The sequence below is a fragment of the Alexandromys fortis genome, unplaced genomic scaffold, assembly GCF_014885135.2.
Source record: "Alexandromys fortis isolate MF-2015 unplaced genomic scaffold, M_Fortis_MF-2015_v1.1 scaffold_12, whole genome shotgun sequence".
NCBI lineage: Eukaryota > Metazoa > Chordata > Mammalia > Rodentia > Cricetidae > Alexandromys > Alexandromys fortis.
In genome coordinates this window covers 15,057,809-15,080,342 of record NW_026067937.1, presented here as the reverse complement: position 1 = coordinate 15,080,342, position 22,534 = coordinate 15,057,809, and the positions used below count along the sequence as shown (strand labels likewise).

Sequence of the window (22,534 nt, the reverse complement as noted above, 5' to 3'; positions counted from 1 at the left end):
ACCTCAGGAAGAAGTCTTTATGGTATAAAGTAGCTTTTAAAAAGATTTATTTTTTATGTGCATTGGTGTTTTGCTTGCATGTACGTCTGTGTAAGCACACCAGATTCCCTGGAACTGGAGTGAAAGACAGATGTGAGCTGCTCTGTGGGTGCTGAGAATGGAATTCAGGTCGTCTGGGAGAGCAGCCAGTGCTCCTAACTGCTGAACCACTTCCCAGGCTCTGTTGTAGTAAAGTATCCCAAAGTGAGAAACATTAAAAGAAAAAGTTCATCTTAGGAAAAGGAATATGATCTTACTGCAGTTTTTGGATTGGATAAGTTAGTTGAATCACTACACTTAAAAAGCAACATCAAGTGCACAGCAATAAATATACAAAATGACTTAAAAACGACCTCAGTGCTTTCCTCAAGATGATTAAGATCCCAAGAGCTGGGGATGTAAACAAGAGTGAGATCTACGAAAACACACTCATCAAGGATAGCATACAACCTCCATTTCCTTCTATCTTCGCTAGCCAAACCCTTTGAAGAATGTGGGCTCTGAGGTCACCCAGACATAGACACCAATCTCATTCCTATACTTCTCTATAGAATGACTATTGAGCAAGACAGACATCCTCTAGGAGCCTCAGCATCCTCTGCCACAATGAACTAACCTCTATCCAGCTTAGTCCACTGGCTCAGATGATGACCACTGGTGCAGGAGGCACTTCACAAATGCTAGGCCTTCCTTTCCTCTGCCACTTGCGGTGATATTTCATTTCTTTTTTTTTTTTTTTGAAGATCAGAACACAAAACAGCCACACAGGTCAGACATACAGGCCAGGCATACACCTTTAGTCCCAGAAGTCACACTAGCTAGCCACAAAGGCCCGGTGGTGGTGGTGGTCGCCTTTAACCCAATACTAGAGAGATATATAAGGCAGTATGAGACAGAAACTCACTCTCTTTTCAATCTGAAGATTCAGCTCTCTAGAGGCTTGGCTGCTTTGCTTTTCTGATCTTCAGGTTGAACCCTATTATCTATCTCTGGGTATTTATTAATCATGATAAAATTGGTACGAATTCACAGAAAAGCCATTTGCCTTTGACATTTTAGCCACCAGCACCCGGCTTGGCTTTCTTTTCTTTTTTTCCCCAAGCCTCAGACCAAGTTTGGGATTTTCTTGTTGTAGCCTCTCTGAAAGTCTCCAACTGCCAGCCAAACTTCAGAAGCACCTGAGCTCGAAAGTCTAGAACTCATCCACCTTAGAGAACAATCCCCACATATTTTTCAGACAGTTGGCTCTCTCTCCCTCTCTCCCTCCCTCCCTTCCTTCTTCCCTCTCCCTCCCCCCTCCCCAATCTCCCTCATGAACATTGCTGCAAAAAATACTCAATAAAATAATGGCAAATCAAATCCAAGAACACATCAGAAATATCATCCTATGATCTAACATCAAACTATAATCAAGTTGGTTTCATCCCAGAGATGCAGGGATGGCTCAACATATGAACATTTGTCAATGTAATCCACCATATAAATAAACTGAGGGAAGGGGAAAGGGATGGGGGGGGGGGAGAGAAATGGGAAGGGGAGGAGGTGGAAATTTTTAAGTAAAAATAAATTAAAAAAATAAAAAATAAACTGAAAAGAAAAAGATCATCTCATTAGATGCTAAAACGCCTTTGACAAAATACAATATTCCTTTATGATAAAGGTCTTGGAGAGAGCAGAGATACAAAGAACATATCTAAACATAATAAAGGCAATATACAGCAAGACAATAGTCAATATCAAACTAAATGGAAGTGATCTCACTGAAAGTAGGAACAAGACTAGGTTGTCCACTCTCTCTGTATCTATTTAATATAATACTTGAAGGTCTAGCTAGAGCAATAATACAACAAGAGGAGATCAAGGGATTCAAATCAGAAAAAAACTTAAACTCTCGCTATTTGCTGATGATATGATAGTTTATATAAGTGACTTTAAAAATTATACCAAGGAACACCTACAACTCATAAACACCTTCAGTAATGTAGCAGAATACAAGATTAACTCAAGAAAAAGAAAAACATCAGAGAAACATCACACTCCACAATAGCCACAAATAACATAAAATATCTTAGAGTAACTCTAATCAAAGGAGTAGAAGACCTGTATGACAAGAACTTTAAATCTTTGAAGAAAAATATTGAAGACACCAGAAATAGAAAGATCTCCATGCTATTGGGTAGGTAGAATTAACATAGTAAAAATGGCAATCTTACCAAAAGCAATCTACAGATTCAATGCAACGCCTATCAAAAATCCCAGCAAAATTCTTCACAAACCTTGAAAGAACAGTACTCAACTGTAAATGGAAAAACAAAGAATCCAGAAGAGCAAAAACAATCCTGTACAATAAAGGAACTTCTGGAAGCATCACAATCCCTGACTTCAAACTCTACTACAGAGCTACAGTACTGAAAACAGCCTGCTAGCAGCATAAAAATAGACAGGAGAATCAATGGAAGTGAATCAAAGACCCAGATATCAATTCACACACCTTTGAATACCTGATTTTTGACAAAGAAGGAAAAAATATAAAATGGAAAAAAGCATATTTAACAAATAGTGCTGGCATAATTGGATATAAACATGTAGAAGAATGAAAAATAGATCTGTATCTACCACCATGAACAAAACTCAAGTCCAAATGGACCAAAGACTTCTACAGAAAGCCAGCCACACTGAACCTCATAGAAGAGAAAGTGGGAAGTACACTTGAACGCATTGGCACAGGAGAGCACTTCCTAAATAGAACCCCAGCAGCACAGACAGGAAGATAAACAATTAAAAATGGGGACCTCCTGAAACTGAGAAGCTTCTGTAAAGCAACGAACATGAGCAACAAAACAAAACAGCAGCCAACAGATGGCAAAATATCTTCACCAATCCCACATTGGACAGAAGGCTAATCTCCAAAATATACAAAGAAATCGGTCATCAAAAAAATTCCAATAAAAAAATGGGTATAGATCAAAACAGAAAACTCTCAATAGAGGAATCTAAAATGGCTGAAAGAAACTTAAGGAAATGTTCAACATCCTTAGCCATCAGAAAAAAGCAAATCAAAAGAAAAAGGCAAATCAAAACAATTCTGAGATTCCATCTTACATCTGTAAGAATGGCCAAGATCAAAAACACAAATAACAACTTATGCTGGAGAGGTTGTGGGGCAAAGGAAACTCTCTTGCATTGCTGGTGGGAGTGCAAGCTGCTACAGCTCCTTTGGATTCGGTATGGCAATTTCTCAGAAAATTAGGAAACAACCTTCCTCAAGACTCAGCAATACGACCTTTGGGTATAAACCCAAAGAATGCGCTATCATACCCCAAGGGCATGTGCTCAACTATGTTCATAGTAGCATTGTTTGTCATAGCCAGAACCTGGAAACAACATAAATGCCCCTCAACCAAAGAACAGATAAGGAAAATGTGGTACATTTACACAATGGAGCAATACACAGCAGAAAAAAAATAATGACATCTTGAAATTTGCAGGCAAATGGATGGATCTAGAAAACATCATACTGAGTGAGGTAACCCAGACCCAAAAAGACAGATATCATATGTACTCATTCCTAAGTGTCTTTGGACAGAAAGTAAAGCAAAACCAGCCTACAATTTATATTCCTAGAGAATCTAGACAACAATGAGGACCCTAAGAGAGATATACATGGATCTCATGTACATGGGAAGTAAAAAAGGACAACATCTCCTGAGTAAACTGGGAGCATGGGGACCATGGGAGAGAGTAGAAGGGGAGGGATGACGAGAAGGAGTAGAGAAAAATATATAGCTCAAGAAAAACAATAAAAAAGAGAATAGAACAGCTTAAGGTTTTCAGACAACCACACTTAATATAACCAGTAGCTTTATGGAATTTCCAAATGGTAGAGGTTTTTTTGTTTTACAGCTAAGTGGACTCCTGTGCCAATGTTAGATTTAAATTGATTCAAGGAAGCCGTAGTCTCATATGACTTAGAGTCACCTTTTGTGAAGCAAATGTTAAACTCGAGGTCTGTCTGTAATAGAATTATATCTGAAGAATGGATAGAGGTTAAAGGTGTTTTAGAGCCTGGTGCGATAACAATGGAGTACCAGGTTCAGTGAAGAGGCTAAGATTATTGAACAATGGAGTAATGCTAGAGGTAGGGAAATCCCCCTATATCAAGTTCTTAGAGATGATTATGCTACTATAGAATGGCAAGCTGTATATGATGGCTATACCCTGGATTTATATCATGCAGGACCTTTGAATGCTTGGAACAGAATTGGAGAAATAAGAAAGAAAATGGAGTCATTTACAGAAGTTATACAGGGTTCAAAGGAAGCCTTCACAGATATCTTACAAAGACTGACTGCAGCAGTAAATAGAATGATACTAAATTCAGAAGTCAGACAAACAGTAATTGAATCTATGGCTTTTGAAAATGGCAATTCTCTATGCAAAAGGATAATTAGGCCATTAAAGGCAAGGTTACCACCTTTGTAGGAATGGATTCGAGACACTATTAATATTGAATCTTATGAACATGACAATCCATGGAAAGGTGAGTTCCAGAGGTTTGAGGGGAAAAAAATCAAAATGTCAAATATTATAATTGTGGCAAACAAGATCACTTTAAAAGGTATTGTAAACGGGGCATTCCTAGAAACACTTTTTTCCTAAAAATAATCCATTCAAAACTCCTGGATTATGTATAAAGTGTGGCAAAGATAGGGCAAAAAAAAAAAAAATAAGGAGAACCCACAAAGTGAGTATTTTGGAAAACTTCTATAAATGAACATACACCAAAATTAAAAATACAAATAAATGACATTGTCATTGAATGTCTGGTAGACACAGGTGCAGATGTAACAATAATTTCATCAGAATCTTGGCATTCAAATTGGCCTCTTCAGGATATAAATGTTCAGTTTTTAGGGATTGGAACTTTATCTCAGGAAAAGCAGAGCACGAGATAGGTTGAATATCTAGGGCCAGAAGGACAGAGGGTAATTTTAAAACCATAAAAGGCTAACATAGCAATGAATTTGTAGAGAAATGATTTGTTACAGCAATGGAATACTCAGATTAACATTCCCTCAATCTGAGAACCAAAGTATAAATTAACATATGTTTCTGAGGAAACTATTAAAAGGTTTTATAAAGAACAGTTACCAATCCATTCAGGTTGTACAAGAACAGGGCACAACAGCTGCTGGTATTTCAAATGCACCAACAGCCCTACCTTTAAAATGGTCGACAGACAAACCTATATGGGTTAAGCAATGGCCTTTAGAAACTGCAGGCTTTAGAGCAGCTGGTACCGAAGCAACTAGATGCTCAGCATATTGAAGAATCAACCAGCCCTTGGACTGTATTTATTGTTATAAAGAAATCTGGAAAATGGTGAATAGTAAGAGATCTAAGAGCTGTTAATAAGGTAATGGGCTCTTTATAGTCTGGCATTCCTCTGTCTTCTCTATTACCTAAAGCATGGCCTCTTACAGTTATTGATTTACAAGGTTGTTTCTTCACTATACTCTTACAAAAAGAAAAAAGAAAAAAATTCCCTTCACAGTGCCTACTTATAATAATTCTCAGCCTGCTAAGAGAGATCAATGAAAGGTTGTCCCACATGGAATTTTAAATAGCCCCACCCTGTGGCAATATTTTGTAAGTCAACCATTTGAAATGATATGTAAGCAATTTTTCAACTATAGTTTACCATTACATGAACAATATTTTACTATCTGATTTAAATGTAGTTACTTTAGAAAGAATGTTTGAAAAAGTAAAGAAAATTTTGCCTTGGGGAATTACAGATTGCTCCTATAAAAGTACAAAGAGGAGATTCTATTTATTGTGTAGGTTATATAATAGGTTTACAAAAAATTAGACCCCAAAAGGTACAAATTAAGAGATATTGACTATAGACTCTTAATGACCTTTTGTAGAATTTGGAAAACTAAAACATGTACACAACAACATCGATGCCTATTCAGGTTTTCAATGGGCAACTGCTTTGAGTTCAGAAAAGGCAGATTAAGTAATCACCCATTTGCTGGAAGTTATGGCCATGATGGGTATACCTGTACAAATAAAGACAGACAATGCTCTAGCATATGTTGCTAAGAAAATCAAACAGTTTTTTGTAATATTTATATTGTAATATAAAGCATATTACAGGTATATCACAAAATGATACAGGCCAGGCAGTTATAGAACTAACAAATTGAACTCTAAAGAATGTTAAACAAACAGAAATCTCACCAGAAACAGATTGTGTAAGCATTATTAACTTTGAATTTTCTAAATGCTAATGAGAAAGAAACAACTGTGGAGAGACACTGGATAGGAAAAAAAACTACAGAAACAAAAGAATTAAATCAGCTGATATACTTTAAAGATTTGCTGACTCAGAATTGGCTATTTCTGTCATTTCTCATATTTTTTTGAAAGTTGATTGCTTGTACTTCCTGCTTATTCAGTTAATATTATTTCCTTCTTGAGTCTCTGAGGGAGTTGAAGACTAGGTAGTTAAGGTTTTCCTTGTTTATCAGATGCAGGAAACAAGTTATGATAGAAGGTAAATTAGGTACAAGACTTTGGACTCACCAAGATAGAATACATGTGAAGTATTTTCTCTTTATTTGTCAAATGCATATGAACTAGATATTGTTGATTATTTACTGACTGGATATATTGCATATTATTGTACTTATTGTATATAGCTTTTCTTATATTAGTCATAGCCATCTGATTATTTTGGCAAAAAAAGGAAATGTAGTGATATTTCATTTGTATTTTAATAAATAAAGCTTGCCTGAAGATCAGAACACAAAACAGCCACAGTAGTCAGACATACAGGCCATGCAGCAGTGGCACACACCTTTAATTCCAGAAGACACACTAGCAAGCCATAGAGGCCCAGCAGTGGTGGTACATGCCTTTAATCTCAGTACTAGAGAGAAATATAAGGCAGGATGAGAGGGAAACTTGCTATCTTTTCAGACTTAAGATTTCACAGAAGTAAGAGTTCTCTCATGGCTTGGCTGCTTTAGTTTTTTGATCCTTCAGGTTGAATCCTAACATCTGTCTTTGGGTTTCTGTTAATTGTGCTACAACTTCTTCCCAATAAGGCTAAGAATGTCCTTCTTTGACTTAGGGTAATACAAAATAATCCATTTAAAAACTCCTGCTTCCAAAAAATAAACCATTCTTCAGTGGAAGGCAACGTGAGCTCATCCTGCAGTTTTCACAATGAATCTCATAGGAAGTATCCATTCTTGATCTCAGTGGATTTGTTGCTGAAACTAAAGAGCTGGTTTGTGACAGATTAGATCTTTAGTTAGACTCAACGAAAAGTATTGACCCTATATAGAAATCAATGAACAACCTAGAAAGAGGAACTGAACAAGAAACAGCTTTCCTGGTGTTAAAGGTAAACACAGTTCCTGTACAGTCAGTAAGATGTGTGTTCATGCACTGGAGAATAACTGTCACTTATTGCTGGTCCAATTATGTCTTACTAGAACTCCCTACCTCTCCACTGTACTTAACACTGACTTTAAAACAGTTCCAGAGTAACATGGAAAAAGAAGACCCAAAACAAAACACTAAAAGATACATTATATTCAACATAAAACTTTACTCAAGAACAAAATAAAATACTTATAGCTACTTGATTTGAAAAGCAATGCATTTTTTTCCCACATAAGCACTGAGAACTAAGTAAATGTCTCTAGAAACAAAAGCCCAACACACCACTCAAATTCACCCTGCAAATCAAACAAGATTTGGTGAAGGCGCTTGCATCAGTGTACGTCATTGGATATACATGAGGCTACAATCAATTTGATGGACTTTTGGAAAGAAGGCTCTGGGTGAAGAACTCTATAAAGCTTTCTTTGCATTCACACTGTAACAGGCAACATGGCTCCTGCAAGTTTTTCAAGATTTAAAAAAATTTAAACATTTTTAAGTTATTCCCGGGTAACCTCAAATCATGTTCTGGTCCAGGAAGCACTACTACTTATCCGTTTTAACTTTTTTCCATTGCCTCGACTACAGGCCTTCTCCTGTTCCTCCAGAACCTCTACATAGTTCCACCTCTTTTGTAGTAAGAGCTGGAAGTCCTTGGCAAGAAGCCTGCTACTTCTCTTGCTCATCTCCAGCTATTCTTTCTACTATTCCCCAGTTCTAGGCACAGGGTTCCTCATAGTTCCTTGAACACAATGTGCTCCAAATACATCCAAGGCATTCATACGTCCTTTTCCTTCTGTCTGGAATGTTCTTTCAAATTCCTTATCTCTGTTGGGTCCTTGAGCAGACAGATATTACCTTCTCAGAGAAGCCTACTTGCCCAACTTTTAAAGCATAGAGCTCTCTCCCTTAGCACCACTGACACCATTGCTTTTAATAAAGTATGTATGTACTCATTTGTTTATGTTTATCTGCCCAGGTAGAACTGAGTTTCTGAAAGACAAGGTCTAGGCTCTGTTTTGACACATGTGATCGAAGACTTCCCCATTGTGTTCTCACCTACTTAGTTTCACTCCCCTTCTTGATTTAATGAGGACCATTCCTGTATCATGCTGATGACAATGTCAGTAGAAGATGGGCATTTCTTGGTAAACCCCTTCACTGACAGGAATCCTGGAGACATCTATTACAATTCCTTCCTAAGATCATGTTCTTGCCCAAGCTCAGGGACAGGCCATGAGGATTCCATGAATGGGTCCCACATCCTCCAAGCTGAGGGAAAGGACAACAACAGTGCACATCAAACCTGGACAAAAACTCTTCTCTGTGACCAAACACTCAGACGAGAAGTAAGTGCTTATGTCCTTAAAGGCTGATATGGTAAATGGCTAGCATTTGTTTGATTTATTTTTTAAGACTATAATTACATAATTTTCCCCTTCTCCTTTCCTCCCTTCAAACCCTTCCACATATCCCTCTGTGCTCTCTTTCAAACTCATGGTCTCTTTTTTTCATATATATATTCTTAAACACAACCTACTCGGTTTGCATAATGTTATTTTATATGTATAATTTTAGTGCTGGCCATTTGGCATTAGATGACCAATTTGTGTACTGTTCCCCAAGGAAGACTATTTCTCTCACTCTCAGAATGTCTTAGTTGACTGCAGTTCTTTGTATAGAGTTGAGGCTTTGCGGGATTTACCCCATCACTTTGGCATGTCTATTGCTGTTGTCCTTGTTCAGTCATGTTGGTGAGACTTTATGATTAGCTTCTGATATTACTATAGATACACTCTCACGGCAAATTCCCTTATCCTCTAACTCTTACCGTCTTTTCACCTCCCCACTCCACAATGTTCCCTGAGTTAACATTCAGGAGTTTGTTTTTTGTTTTTGTAGATATACCCACTGGGAGAAGTGGGTTAGCTTCTTAAGAAACTAGGGGAATAATTCTAAGCTAGGCACATCATTCCCTTACTCCCAGCTTTGCTTCTGACTCCACCGCATAATTGGCAAGAATTATCTAACTTTAAATAACACAAGGGTGGAGTAAGCACCATGAACAGAAACACTGACCACTGTATATATACAAAATAAAGTAACCCTTAACGCCACTTTTACATCACTAAGACACCAGCCGACAACCAATTCAGCAGCAGCCATCTGCTGGGGAAGACTAAGATACACCAACACCTTAGAATGACTTGTAGCCAGTCTGATCCTTGTCCCTTCTCACCCTACAGAGACCTAAGGAACAACACAGCTTCTATTAAATCTCTTATAGTAGGAACTATTATAGAATAAAATCAAGGTTCTATGGTGATATGCAAGATATTCATCAGTGTGGCTATGGGACAAGGCCAGTTCAGGCACCCTCTCCTCTGCTGCCCAAGGATAAATCAATCAATAGGAACAGACAAGTCGAACAAACCTATAACAGAATCTGGAGACTGCTGTGGACCTGAGATGAGCCATGTCAGTTGCTTCAACAAGAAAATTTTGTTGTTCCTAGTGTGGCAGCCGTTCAGTCCCTCTGGGATTGCCTGGCCCAAGGTCATACCTTTCTGATGGGTCCACATCCAAGGAATTATCATGGCTGGAGTGTAAAGCCATTGAAAAACTGTACCTTCCAGGCTGATTCTCAAATTAGAACCAGGAAACAGATGAATATCATGATACTAGTCACCTGTCATTTTTCTGTTCTTTCCTTTTTTTTTTTTTATTTTCGAGACAGGGTTTCTCCGTAGCTTTTGGTTCCTGTTCTGGAACTAGCTCTTGTAGTCCAGGCTGGCCTCGAACTCACAGAGATCTGCCTGCCTCTGCCTCCTGAGTGCTGGGATTAAAGGCGTGTGCCACCACCGCCCGGCTGTTCTTTCATAATAGCCTGCTTTTAGTTATTCAAGTTCCAAGATAGGTTTTAATATCTTCAGCTGGACAAATCTCTTCAGTTGGTCTTCTCTTCCAAGTTTTTGCTTATTCTCATCTGTTTAGTTTTAGTTTTTATTAAGTTTGTATTAAGTATTTCAATTAAATTTACAAAGAATAACTATATGGTATTCTCTTTTAAGCTCTCTATTTATTCGATGTTTTATAAACGGCTCAATGGGAAATCTTGTGATTGTAGGTCATTAAGAGAAAGAATTTAAAAATTCCATTGGGAAAACGGGAGATGGCTCAAATGGTCCTATGATGCTGCAGCCACCCCATGATCTGCTAAATATGGGTACTCTCTGATGCTGCAGTCATTTTATGACCTGCAAGTACGGGTATTCTCTGATGCTGCAGTCATCTTAAGATCTGTTAAATACGGGTACTCTCTGATGCTGCAACCACCCCATTACCTATAAGTATGGGCACTCTCTGATGCTGCAGCCATCTTATGACCTGCAAGTATGGGTACTTTCTGATGCTGCAGTCATGCCATGACCTGTTTAAGTATGGGTACTCTTTGACACTCTAGCCATCCCATGACCTGTAAGTACTCTGATGCTATTTTCTCCACGTAAAAAACTTATCTGCCAATGGAAACACCTGAATTATTTGTTTGTTCAGACAAGAGGAGAAAAAACAGAGAGGAGATTCCATTACTATGCTTCAATTACAAGATGATATTGCCAGGAACACAGAAAGAGAGCTCACGGGGAAGAGAGGAGATGTAAGTAGAAAGGCAGGACCTGAGTGCTAGCTCCAGTGGGGTAGGCAGAGGGCTGCTCACTCAAGATGCTCAGCTTCCACCCCATCTCTTAGCCTGTGATGCACAGGCAAAGCTCTCGATCCTGCATGACTCCTGTAAAGACACTCTGTGATGGCATGTTAAATGTGCCTTATGAAACTCTACAGCCAAGGAAGTGTATTCTGATAATGCATAAGATGGTGCTATGTCTACAAACACAGGTTGCTGTGGGGATTATTTATGCTCCCCCATCCCAATGATGATCATGAACATCCAACTCTACATTTTAAGTCGACTTATTTATTGTGTTATCACCCAGGGGATATGTGTCATAGTATTCTATTTTCAGCTTTCCCTTCAGTATCCAGCTAGTTCTTTGACTCAGTCTGCTTTAAATTAGACTTTTGAATCACTATATTTATCTAATCAAAGACATACATTTTTATTCATCTTTGATCTTTGGAATCATAAAATCTCACAACTGTTAGCAAGTCTGCTTTCTCAGTGCTTGACTTAGTCACTGTTCTATTGCTGTGAAGAGACACCATGACCAAAACAACAGTTTAAAAAGAAAGTATTTAACTGGGGCTTGCAAATAATTTCAGAAATTTTGTCCATTACCATCAAGGCAGGAACATGGTGGTAAACAGGTGCAATACTGGAGATGTAGCTGAGAGCTACATCTTTATCCACTGGAGGGAGGGAGGGAGGGAGGGAGGGAGGGAGGGAGGGAGGGAGGGGGGGGGAGGGGGGGGGAGGGGAGGGGAGGGGAATACAGGAGAGGGAGAAACTGGACCTGACTCAGGTTTTTGAAACCTCAAAACCTACTGCCAGTGTCATACCTCCTTCAACACCTCCTAATCCTTTCAAACAGTTCCACTCCCTGATGACTAAGCATTCAAAGATATGAGTCTATGGGGGCCCTTCTTATTCAAACCCCCACAGTACTTACAAGTGGCATGACTACTTGCCATCAACAGTGTCTCAGATTTGATAAAAGCCCAAGACATTGTTGACATCCACAAGACGGCATTAAGGAGAACAGATCACAAATAAAAGGTTTTGGACATCTAAGAGCTTGTAACTGGCCTTTCATCACTAGAAAAGGAAGCAGAAGACCCCTGTTAAAGCTACGGCCTGAAATTAAAGGCAGGAGGTATTTGCAGGCAGCAGAGCACCTGCTCTGAAGGTGCAGAATGAGGGCGAAGTCTGTGTTGTCTGTTTTTCATCTTTGTCCCTCAGTGTTCAACAGTACCTGTGCATGTAATAAGAGTTCTGACTGAATAAATTCAAGAAACACACTGAGTAGCACCCACATGCCAGACTTCGCCCTGAAGACAACAGTTAATACCCTCAATTGGTGAAGGAGACATATACTGTTCTAATAAATGCGAACAGATTATCAAAGAGAAAGCAACATGCTCATTCTGAGTACAACTTTCAAATAGGACATGACATTTGCATGAAGTGTTTTGAAAGGAAAAACAGGAAGTAGTCGTCCAGAAAAGTAGAAAAAGGCAGAAACTGGAGGAGAAAAAAACATGTGTTATGAAACCCCCTGTGGATGCCATGTGTGGTGCACGGAGAGACCTGGAAAGAAAAAAAAAGAGCACTGTAGAAAGAAGCTGGTGGAGGTTGCAGGTGTCAGGACCACAGGCAGAACCTGCTTCAGAATTTGTGGGACTCAGTAGGAAATAATGTAGTCTTTGTTCAAAATAGATTAAGATTTTCAGGGTAGTAACAGCAGACCATTAAACAAGAATAGGCCCTTCCAAGGGTGGGACCCTGTACCTAGAAGATGTTTCTATGGTAAGTTAACATTTGCCTGGTATTGTAAGCACTTGGCATCCTGTATGTTGTAACTAGCAAGCTAGGAAGTGACAAGATCACATCTGTTTTTCAGGAAGGACATGATGTGAAAAAATAGAGGACCCATAGTTTTATTATAAAAAGCAACAGGTGACAGAGAAAGGACTAAACACCTGCTTCACTGGTCCCCAGAGAAGAGAGATCAGAACAAAGACAGCCATGGAGGTAGGAGACAGGCCAGGGCATGAAAGACTTTGGAGTGGGTATCTGCAGGATTTCACACTATTAGCTGCCCAGCTTTAGGGAAAGAGAACATAGTAGTTTTATCCATTTGCTTTAGAAAACTGGCTGTTATCATATTTTACAGCTAAAACAGTTCTCTTGGTCTTACAGATTCTGTGATTGCATCTCAGGGTTTTCTTTTTTTAATTTTTTTTTTATTTATTTATTAAAGATTTCTGCCTCCTCCCCGCCACCGCCTCCCATTTCCCTCCCCCTCCCCCAACTAAGTCCCCCTCCCTTATCAGCCTGAAGAGCAATCAGGGTTCCCCACCATGTGGGAAGTCCAAGGACCACCCACCTCCTTCCAGGTCTAGTAAGGTGAGCATCCAAACTGCCTAGGCTCCCACAAAGCCAGTAGTGCAGTAGGATCAAAACCCATTGCCATTGTTCTTGAGGTCTCAGTAGTCCTCATTGTCCACTATGTTCAGCGAGACCGGTTTTAACCCAGGCTTTTTCAGACCCAGTCCAGCTGGCCTTGGTGAGTTCCCGATAGAACATCCCCATTGTCTCACTGTGTGGGTGCACCCCTCGTGGTTCAGGGTTTTCTTAAACCATGTTAATACAGCATTTCTGCTATGTTTTAGAATAAATTTTTCTTCTTTGTTGGCATAATAATAATAATGATAATAATAATAATAATGATAATAATAATAATGAGATATGAGCCATGTAGGGTAACTGAACTAAAAATCAAGTTAGATGGCAATCAAAGTTATGTTTGTAATCTACCATAATACTCTACAGATGAAGGAGAAGGCAGAGATCCCCAGCACCGTTCTAACCTGTGTAAGTTAGTATGCTTCTAAAAGTAATTTGTCTTGTAGTACTACTTTGTAAAAGAATCCATTCTGGTTTTGTGAAATCTTGCCTGAGGATATGCTTTTCAAGATCTGAATTTGTTATTTTGGTTTGGGGAAGGTTGGCTTTAAGGGGATTGTTTTGTTCTGCTGTGCTGGGGGTCAAACTGAGGACTTGGCAAAGACTGTTCTAAGTTAAATTACTAATCTCATTGAGGTAGTCAGAAGGAAGATGGCTTAACAATTGCTTTCACTTTCAGTTCTTTTTGTTGTTGTTTTTCAAAACAGGGTTTCTCTGTAGAGCTCTCTTTCATCTTGGCACTCAGGAGGCCGAGGCAGGGGGATCTCTGTGAGTCTGTTCTTTTCTTATTAAAGAACTTAAATAAATTTAATCAAAATCACGAAGTTAAAACACGTATTTATTGCTTTATCACAATAAATACCATGGAATACCAAGTAGCTCAGGATAGTTTGGAACTCACTGTGCAGCCAAGACTTTGCTCCCCACCCCCACCCCATGGGTTTCACTATGTAACCTGGAGCTCCCTATGTAGACTAGGTTGGTCTTGAACTCAGACTAGGCTGGCCTTGAACTCTGCCTGCCACTGCACCCTGAGTGCTGCAGTTAAAGTTAGAACCACCTCACAGGCTGACCTTGAATTCATGGTCTCCCTACTCCTACCTCCCAGGTACGTAATTAACACTTTTAAAATGATACAATTATTATTTTTTTTACATTCATTAACTGTGTGTGTGGCCTAAAAAAGGGGAATTTGTACAAATCAGTTCTCTCTTTCTATTATATGACTTCTGGAGAATGAACTCAGGCCATGATGTTTGGAGGCAAGTAGTTTTACTTGCAGAGCCATTTCACTGACCACTTAAACAACATTTGGCCAAGAGTCGAACCACCTTTCTGCTCAACACAGAACATACCCAATACCCATTCTCATTTACACTATTAAGAACATCGCTTTCATACAGTAAAACAAAATGAAAGCAAAGGTAGATGATGTACAGGCTCATTCTTCAATACCAAGAACAACAACTCGGTACACAGCATTCTGATCACAGGGTGCCCTACAGGACACACAGTACCATGAAAATGTGTGGAGCTGAAGTTAATATACTACCATCAGAACAGTAATTATTACAGCAAACGGTTACTTCAAATTAACTATGTGCCAAGAACATTATGTCATTCATTCTGTACAAGACTTACTGGCATATTGCTAAAGTTTGCAAATGATTATTCTCAGAAATATCCATTTTCAATGTTTGAAAAACCATTATATATGTATTTTTACAATAATCTCAGATTTAAAGTACTGTACAGTGAATCCCCATTCCTGAGTCATTTTAAACTGCTGCCATGATGCTCAGTATCCAAAACTACTTCGATGTGATGTTCCTCAAAACCCATAGTCAATGACAGTCAAAGACCAAGGCACTCTGCTGTCTTCACTATGTTAACAGAGAGCAAGGTGGGTGAGGCAAATCAAAGCAGTGGTAGTCAATGTACTGGAGGGCCCTACATCCTTCACGTGTTTATATCAAAAAGACAAAAGTCAATTCCATTTAATAATGCTCCCTGATCAAGCACTAAAATTATTAGTTTTAATGCATGACTATCCTTTATATACATATTTTCAAAGTTCTATGTAATAAAATGGGATGTATACATTCTTTCTGTGTATCTAATACAATGGCTACATGAAAGTAAAAGATTTGAGTCACTACCAATGTGCTAAATTGATTCCCTTTTCATGTAACACCACTTAACTATTAAAAACAAATAGCAAAACAATACTCAGGTTTGGCAGATACTGTATCAAAGATGAATGAGCAAACCTGCCACTTCAAGAAAAGCAAGCAACATTATTTTTGTCCACAATAAAATTTTAATATTTTAAATAACAATTAGTTTTGGAAGACATATCACCACAAGTCTGAGAAAAAAAGATTTTTCTGATGAGAAAGGGTTGATTCTAACATCTGTGATTAGTCCCCAGATTGATAATACTGGGGCAAATCTATAAAACTCACAAATCTGCAAAGGTATTTTGACACAATACTTTGCAGAAAAATGTACCTTGTGCTATGCTAAGAACCTCTGCTGGAACATTACCAGGAGCACTGTCCCTTCCCCAGAGGCCCTGAGGATTGGCCTGGGCCACCATAACTCCACAGGGTCTGAAGTCACATGGTAAAAATTATCTCCCCCTGGAGCTTCCCTGATGGTCAGACTTTCAGGACAAGGCAAGACTCCTGGCTGGTTGGTTCCTGGAGCTGAAAGAGGATGTCAGCACTCCTTCACTGTGGGTTGCTGGTGTAGCTCTGCTGCCATGGCTGGGTCTGTGCACCACTACCCTTGGATCCCTCTGTACTGGACAGAGCAATGCAGAGCCGCAGTTGCGGCCCTCTAACAACAAGAAACAAAACACCAGTGTGGCAGTCTCTCCTCCACACCTCCCTTATTTATTTCCTTACTCATTTCTAGACAAGGTCTGGTCTTGAATTCCCAATCCTCCTGTCTTCACCTCCCAAGAGCGCCCAACACCACATTGGTTCCACAGATTGTTCATCTGTGCTGGTGGCAGAGGTTTTGAAGTCTAAATCTTTCTGTCTGGGATGACATTTTGAGCCACCTGTGGCTTCTGAGCACCTTCAGTGTGGCCAGTCAAGCCTGGGTCTCAGACACAGTACAAACAATCATAATACCAGTGAGTTACCTGTTGCCAAGCTGGACAACTCAAGTTCAATCTCTGGAATCCACATGGTAGAGGGAGAGAACTGGCTTACACCAGTGGTTCTCTGAACTCCACATGTGTGGCATGTGTTGAGTACACACACACATATACAAATAAATAATACAAATAATAATTAAAAAGAATTTAAAAAAACAACAACTCATACAAGTCAACATTTCCAAGAGCCCAAATGGATAAAATCATGGCAGATACAACAGCTATTTCAGGTTTAAGTAGACAATGAGTTTTAATGTGACCAACTATGAAGATTTCATTACTATTATTTCTGAACCCATAATGAAAGAAACTTGTAAGAAGCCTCCACCTAGACTTTTAGAATTTTGTATGCATTTATGGACACGTGTGTGTCACAGAATGCTTGCGGAAGTAAAAGAAAAATGCAGGGTCTGGGATTCAAACTCAGGCCTTCAGGCTTTGTATGTAGTGGCCATCAACCTAGGTCCTAGTTATCCAGTTTTGACATATCAAAATAATACCAAAAATTACTTGAAGAGGCTATTAAAATTTTTGCTATGTATCTATTTAAAGCTATATTTTCTTCTTACAATTCAGTCAAAACAACAAACTGTAGACATCGATAAGCAAGAGATTTTTTTTAAAAAAAAAAAGTATACCAATACCATTCTATTCAATTTTGTTTCAAAAGTTATTCCCCCAAAGTTTTCTATTACCATGTAACAAATTTACTGTTATTATTCTTAAATAAATATTATTCTTTTAAATCTCCCATTTGACTAAATAAGAAAATAAACATTAATGGTTGCACTGCACACAAACAGACTTTCAGATCCTCAGTAAATGTTTAGAAGCTACAGTAAAAGGATCAGAAGACTATAGCATTTGATAATGCTTGCTTAGCATGTACTTACTGAAGATAGTCCCTTAATAAAACCAACCAGATCAAGAAATAAAACCTGATGTAATACTGGAATCTTCAAAGTCTATTCCATACTTACCAACTTTTTCAACAACTGCCTCTGATGTGGGCAGTTGCCTCTGTATGCTGTAAATGCCATTGGTTAATAAAAAAAACTGCTTGAGCCTATGACAGGGCAGAATAGAGCTAAGTGAAAAAACTAAACTGAATGCTGAGAGAAAGAACGTGAAGTCTAGAGAAGCCATGGAGCCTCCAGAGGAGAAAGACCAAAGCTACTAGCCGTGGTAAAATATAAAATAATAGAAATGGGCTAATTTCAGGAAGTACTCTACAACACATGGGCACAGGAGACCACTTCCTACGTATAACCCCAGCAGCACAGACATTAAGGGCCTCATTGAATAAATGGGACCTCCTGAGACTGAAAATCTTCTGTAAAGCAAAGGACACTGTCACTAAGACAAAAAGGCAATCCACTGACTGGGAGAAGATCTTCACCAACCCCGCAACTGACAAAGGTCTGATCTCCAAAATATATAAAGAACTCAAAAAACTTAGGCCATAAAAGGCTAATCAACCCAATTATAAAATGGGGCACTGAGCTGAACAGAGAATTCTCAACAGAAGAAGTTCAAATGGCCAAAAGACACTTAAGGTCATGCTCAACTCCCTTAGCAATCAGGGAAATGCAAATCAAGACAACTTTAAGATACCATCTTACACCTGTCAGAATGGCTAAAATAAAAAACACCAATGATAGCCTTTGCTGGAGAGGTTGTGGAGAAAGGGATACACTCATCCATTGCTGGTGGGAATGCAAACTTGTGCAACCACTTTGGAAAGCAGTGTGGCAGTTTCTCAGGAAATTCGGGATCAACCTACCCCTGGACCCAGCAATACCACTCTTGGGAATATACCCAAGAGATGCCTTATCATCCCCCAGTCATTACAGGGTCCACCTAGCTGAGCTGCCCTCCTCCCAGCTACTCCTTTCTATATAATCCATCCATCTTGGCTATGAGGTCTTTTACCTTTAAGCCTCTCTGGCACTCTCCTTCCTCTGGCCCCTCTCTCACATGGCCTGGCTCAGGGTCATGGTCACTGTGGCCTCTTCTAGGTGTCTCTGGCTGTGCTCTCCTTCTACAATAAACCGGCCCTGCCATACCTAGGAGTAGTCCTATCCTCCTTTTATTTTCTTTATTCAAAAACATTCTTTAAATCTACAAAGACAAAACTTTCTCCGTAAAGCATCCCTCAAGAGATTTCTAAACATTATGGAAGTGGCTTAGGAACTTCTTATTTTCCTGCCCCATACCATTCATAATTAGAAACAGCCTATCTTCCCATGAGGCTTTGTTCTATCCAAGAAAAAGTAGTCGCTACCACGGCTTCATTCTCATCCACAGATGGTCAAAAAGCAGCACTGTAGACACTTAACTCTTAGACACATTTGCACCCCTTAGATTCAGTATAGTGGTACTTCATTTCCTTCATCTACCAAGAACAGCCAGGCACCTTGCAAAAGTCCCAGAGAATATGCTGCTATGTAATGATCACTAAGCCCTTCTAGAAAAGTCAGTTATAATCAGGACAAGAAAATTTTAATGAACAGCACTTTAGTACTCTACATCAATGTGTGAGGGCACAGTAAAGCAAGCATGGAAATAGCACTCCACTGGGGGAAGGTTTTATTGTAAGGAAGAGAGAGAACATCCAGAGGCGTCTGGTAGAGTCCAGAGCAGAGGAGAGAACAAAGAAGCACACTGCACATGGTCGGGGCTTCTGTCAGAGAAGAGAGAACAACAAGAACAGTGGAGAGGAACTCGTGTACAATATAAGGAGGATGCATAGCTTCAAGGAGGAAAGCCCCAGGACTGGAGCAGTCTGAGAGTTCAGAGTAGAGGAGGAGGTAAGAATGGTCACAGTGCTAGTATGGGCTTTGAGATGTACGGCAAGTACATATGCTAGAGACCCGAGGAGTCTGTGGACTAGCAATGGCTTTGGTAAGCACCAGAGGTGCATGTCACTAGGGAGCCAGATGCCTCATCCACCAGAGAAGAGATAGGGAAGTAACTTTTCCTGGCAGACAGAAACTGTTTCACAGGTTCCTGAGGAATGCTGAAAGTATCCACCAGCAATCTAGTTTAGTGTGAGCTGAGCCAAGACAGTCATTATGGACCAAATCAGTTTTGGAGTGCTTGGGGTTTCCCTTCAGACCTGACAGAATGGTTGCTGGAAAGAAAGCAATGCCAAAAACAAACAAAAACAAAACAAAACAAAAAAACACAAAATAATGTAACTATCAACATGCATCTGTTCTATGACATTTTCAAGAATGAACTTTAAGAGAAAACTGGAGCTGTCGGCTTGCTGTAAATTGCTTTTATTATATTTAGATATGATCCTTGTATCCCTAATCTCTCCAAGACCTTTATCAGGAATGGGTGTTGAATTTTGTCAAATGCTTTTTCTGCATCCAATGAAATGATCATATGGTTTTATTTTTCTTTCAGTTTATTTATATGGGGTCACTGATAGTGACACTGGGATGTGTCTCTACTGCATATACCGGCTTCATGGGACCCTATTCCCTTTGGATGTAAACCTTGCTCAACCTAGATGTAGTAGGGAGGGCCTTGGACTTTCCACAGGGTAGGGTGCATGGCACTCCATTAGGGTTGGAGGGGTGGGGGGGGAGGGTCTGTGGAGGGAGAGGGAGGGGACTGGGAGGACGGGAGGGAGTGGGAATTTGGATTGGTATTTTTTTAAAGTAAAACGAAAAAATTTAATGAAATGGAAAAAGAGAAAACTGGAATGGGAGAAGGGGGATTAAAAGATGGCTAACTTCCCAATTAATGAACAACGTGCAGCATATTCAGCCTCTGCCATTAACATAGTTTTTAGGATACACAGTGAAGGCTCTTGCTGTTGGTGACTCAGCATTTGGAAACATGCCAAACAAAGGGACGCTTCCTGGTGAACCAACTCACAGATACTTCATAGAATGAAAATTCAAAGCAGATAAGTAAAAAGGTTGGTTTGAGGTTTTGAAATATCTATATCCGGTTGAGTTTGGAATTCTCAAAAGGTACCAGAAGTTAAGACATGAAAATAGACTACTAGTCTCAGATGTCATTGTTGCATCTGGTTCTGCTTCTAAGATGACTGTACACAGAGAGACTTAAGGTTCAGGAGCTGATTCTGGCTCTGTTGCTGTACCTGCACACCATGATCTTCAACACTGCACTTGTTACCTATGTACCAGAGAACCTGAAAGAAACAGCAACACCATATTCTTTAGAAAAGGTTGTCACTACACTTCAAGAATGTGAGTCTACTCTGGATGAACTAAGGCCAATAACAGAACGGAACATGTTGCCCCTAAACGATAAAGATTGCTACTGTTAGTGGTATTAAACTGGAATGAACTCAAACGTCAGCAAAAGAAATCTAACTAAATTATGGCGTATCTGTAAACCGAATAAAATAAATGAACTACAGCTACATTTAAAAACATGGAAAATTTCAAAAACGTAATTCTTGTTGAAGTCAAACGTCAAGATAAAAACTATTGTATCATGCAATGTGTTATGAAGCTTAAAGAAACTAAAAGTAAACAGTAATATGAGCAGAAGCTAAGCAGCTGTAGGGCTTGGGGAGACAGCAAGAGTGACTGATGAGACTACTAGTCAGTCACAACCAGTCAGTGACTTCCATATGCATTCCACAGGTCTCCAGGCTTTTAAGCATATATGGTAGCTGTAGTACCATTTCTAGGAATGCTTCTATTATGATCCAAAAGCAAAATTAATGGAAAATGTGTATATTGTATTAAGATACCCTACTAGAAGTGAAACCAAATTTGACTATCAGACTATTGAAATAATGGAACCTGAAGAAATGTTCATTTTCTTTGGACTCTCATGATAGGAGAAAGAAAGGGTATCAGTCAGAGGGGAAACTAATCTCCCTGAAAGAGATTTGCACAGTTTTAACAATTTTACATGATGAGACTGAAGCCCAGAAATGATGGGTCAGAGGTAGGTAGGCCACACCTTGATGGTCTGCTTAGATTAGATATGCATATCGTTGTCAGTCTATTTAAATTTTTATCTTACTTAAGGACTTGGAGCATCTTCAACACATCTCCTGGTCCCACTTTCCAATGTAGCCATACTGATTAAACCTCCTTTTTCTGTTTTTCACTTTTAATTTCACTCTTTTGATTGTCTTACTAAGAATGGGTGGTTGGACATGGTTAGAGGCACAGTTAATGACCCCAAGTTTAAAAAAAAGAAATACATCTTACTGAAAATAAGGTAAATCCTAAAATGTTTTTATCATATAACAATACCGAATTTCTTTTTATGCATGCCAAGAAATCTTAATAGCTGAGAGGTTGCACATTTAATACCCTCTGGGTCAAGTATGTTACTGAGTAACATTGAGTATGAGGGGCTACAGAAAACATGATGTGATGCATTCCATCTGAAGGACAACTCTGTCATATCTCCAGCTGATAGTAACCCTGCAGGAACATTGGGCCCACTCAGGAATTCAAGATCTTTAAATTTTCAAGAGAAAAATATCACCTTTAATCCCAGAACTAGAGAGGATTATAAAATGGGAGGAGACAGCCCTCAGACCAGTCTTATTCTGAGGTTTCCTGATGGCAGGATTGCCATTTTCAGACTAAGGTCAAGGTAAGTGGCTGGGGGCTTGCTTTTCTGACCTTCAGGTTGAACCCCAATTTCTGTCTCTGGATTTTTATTTGGCATCAATGTTTGGGGTATGAATTTACAAAAAAAAAAAAAAAAAAAAAAAA

General features: G+C 39.2%; 1 protein-coding gene across 1 annotated transcript in view; it reads right to left on the bottom strand.

Moving 5' to 3' along the window:
• Hsd17b12 (hydroxysteroid 17-beta dehydrogenase 12) overlaps window positions 1–22,534 on the bottom strand; it is a 150,626-nt gene that overhangs the window by 53,532 nt on the left and 74,560 nt on the right. The window lies entirely within an intron of this gene.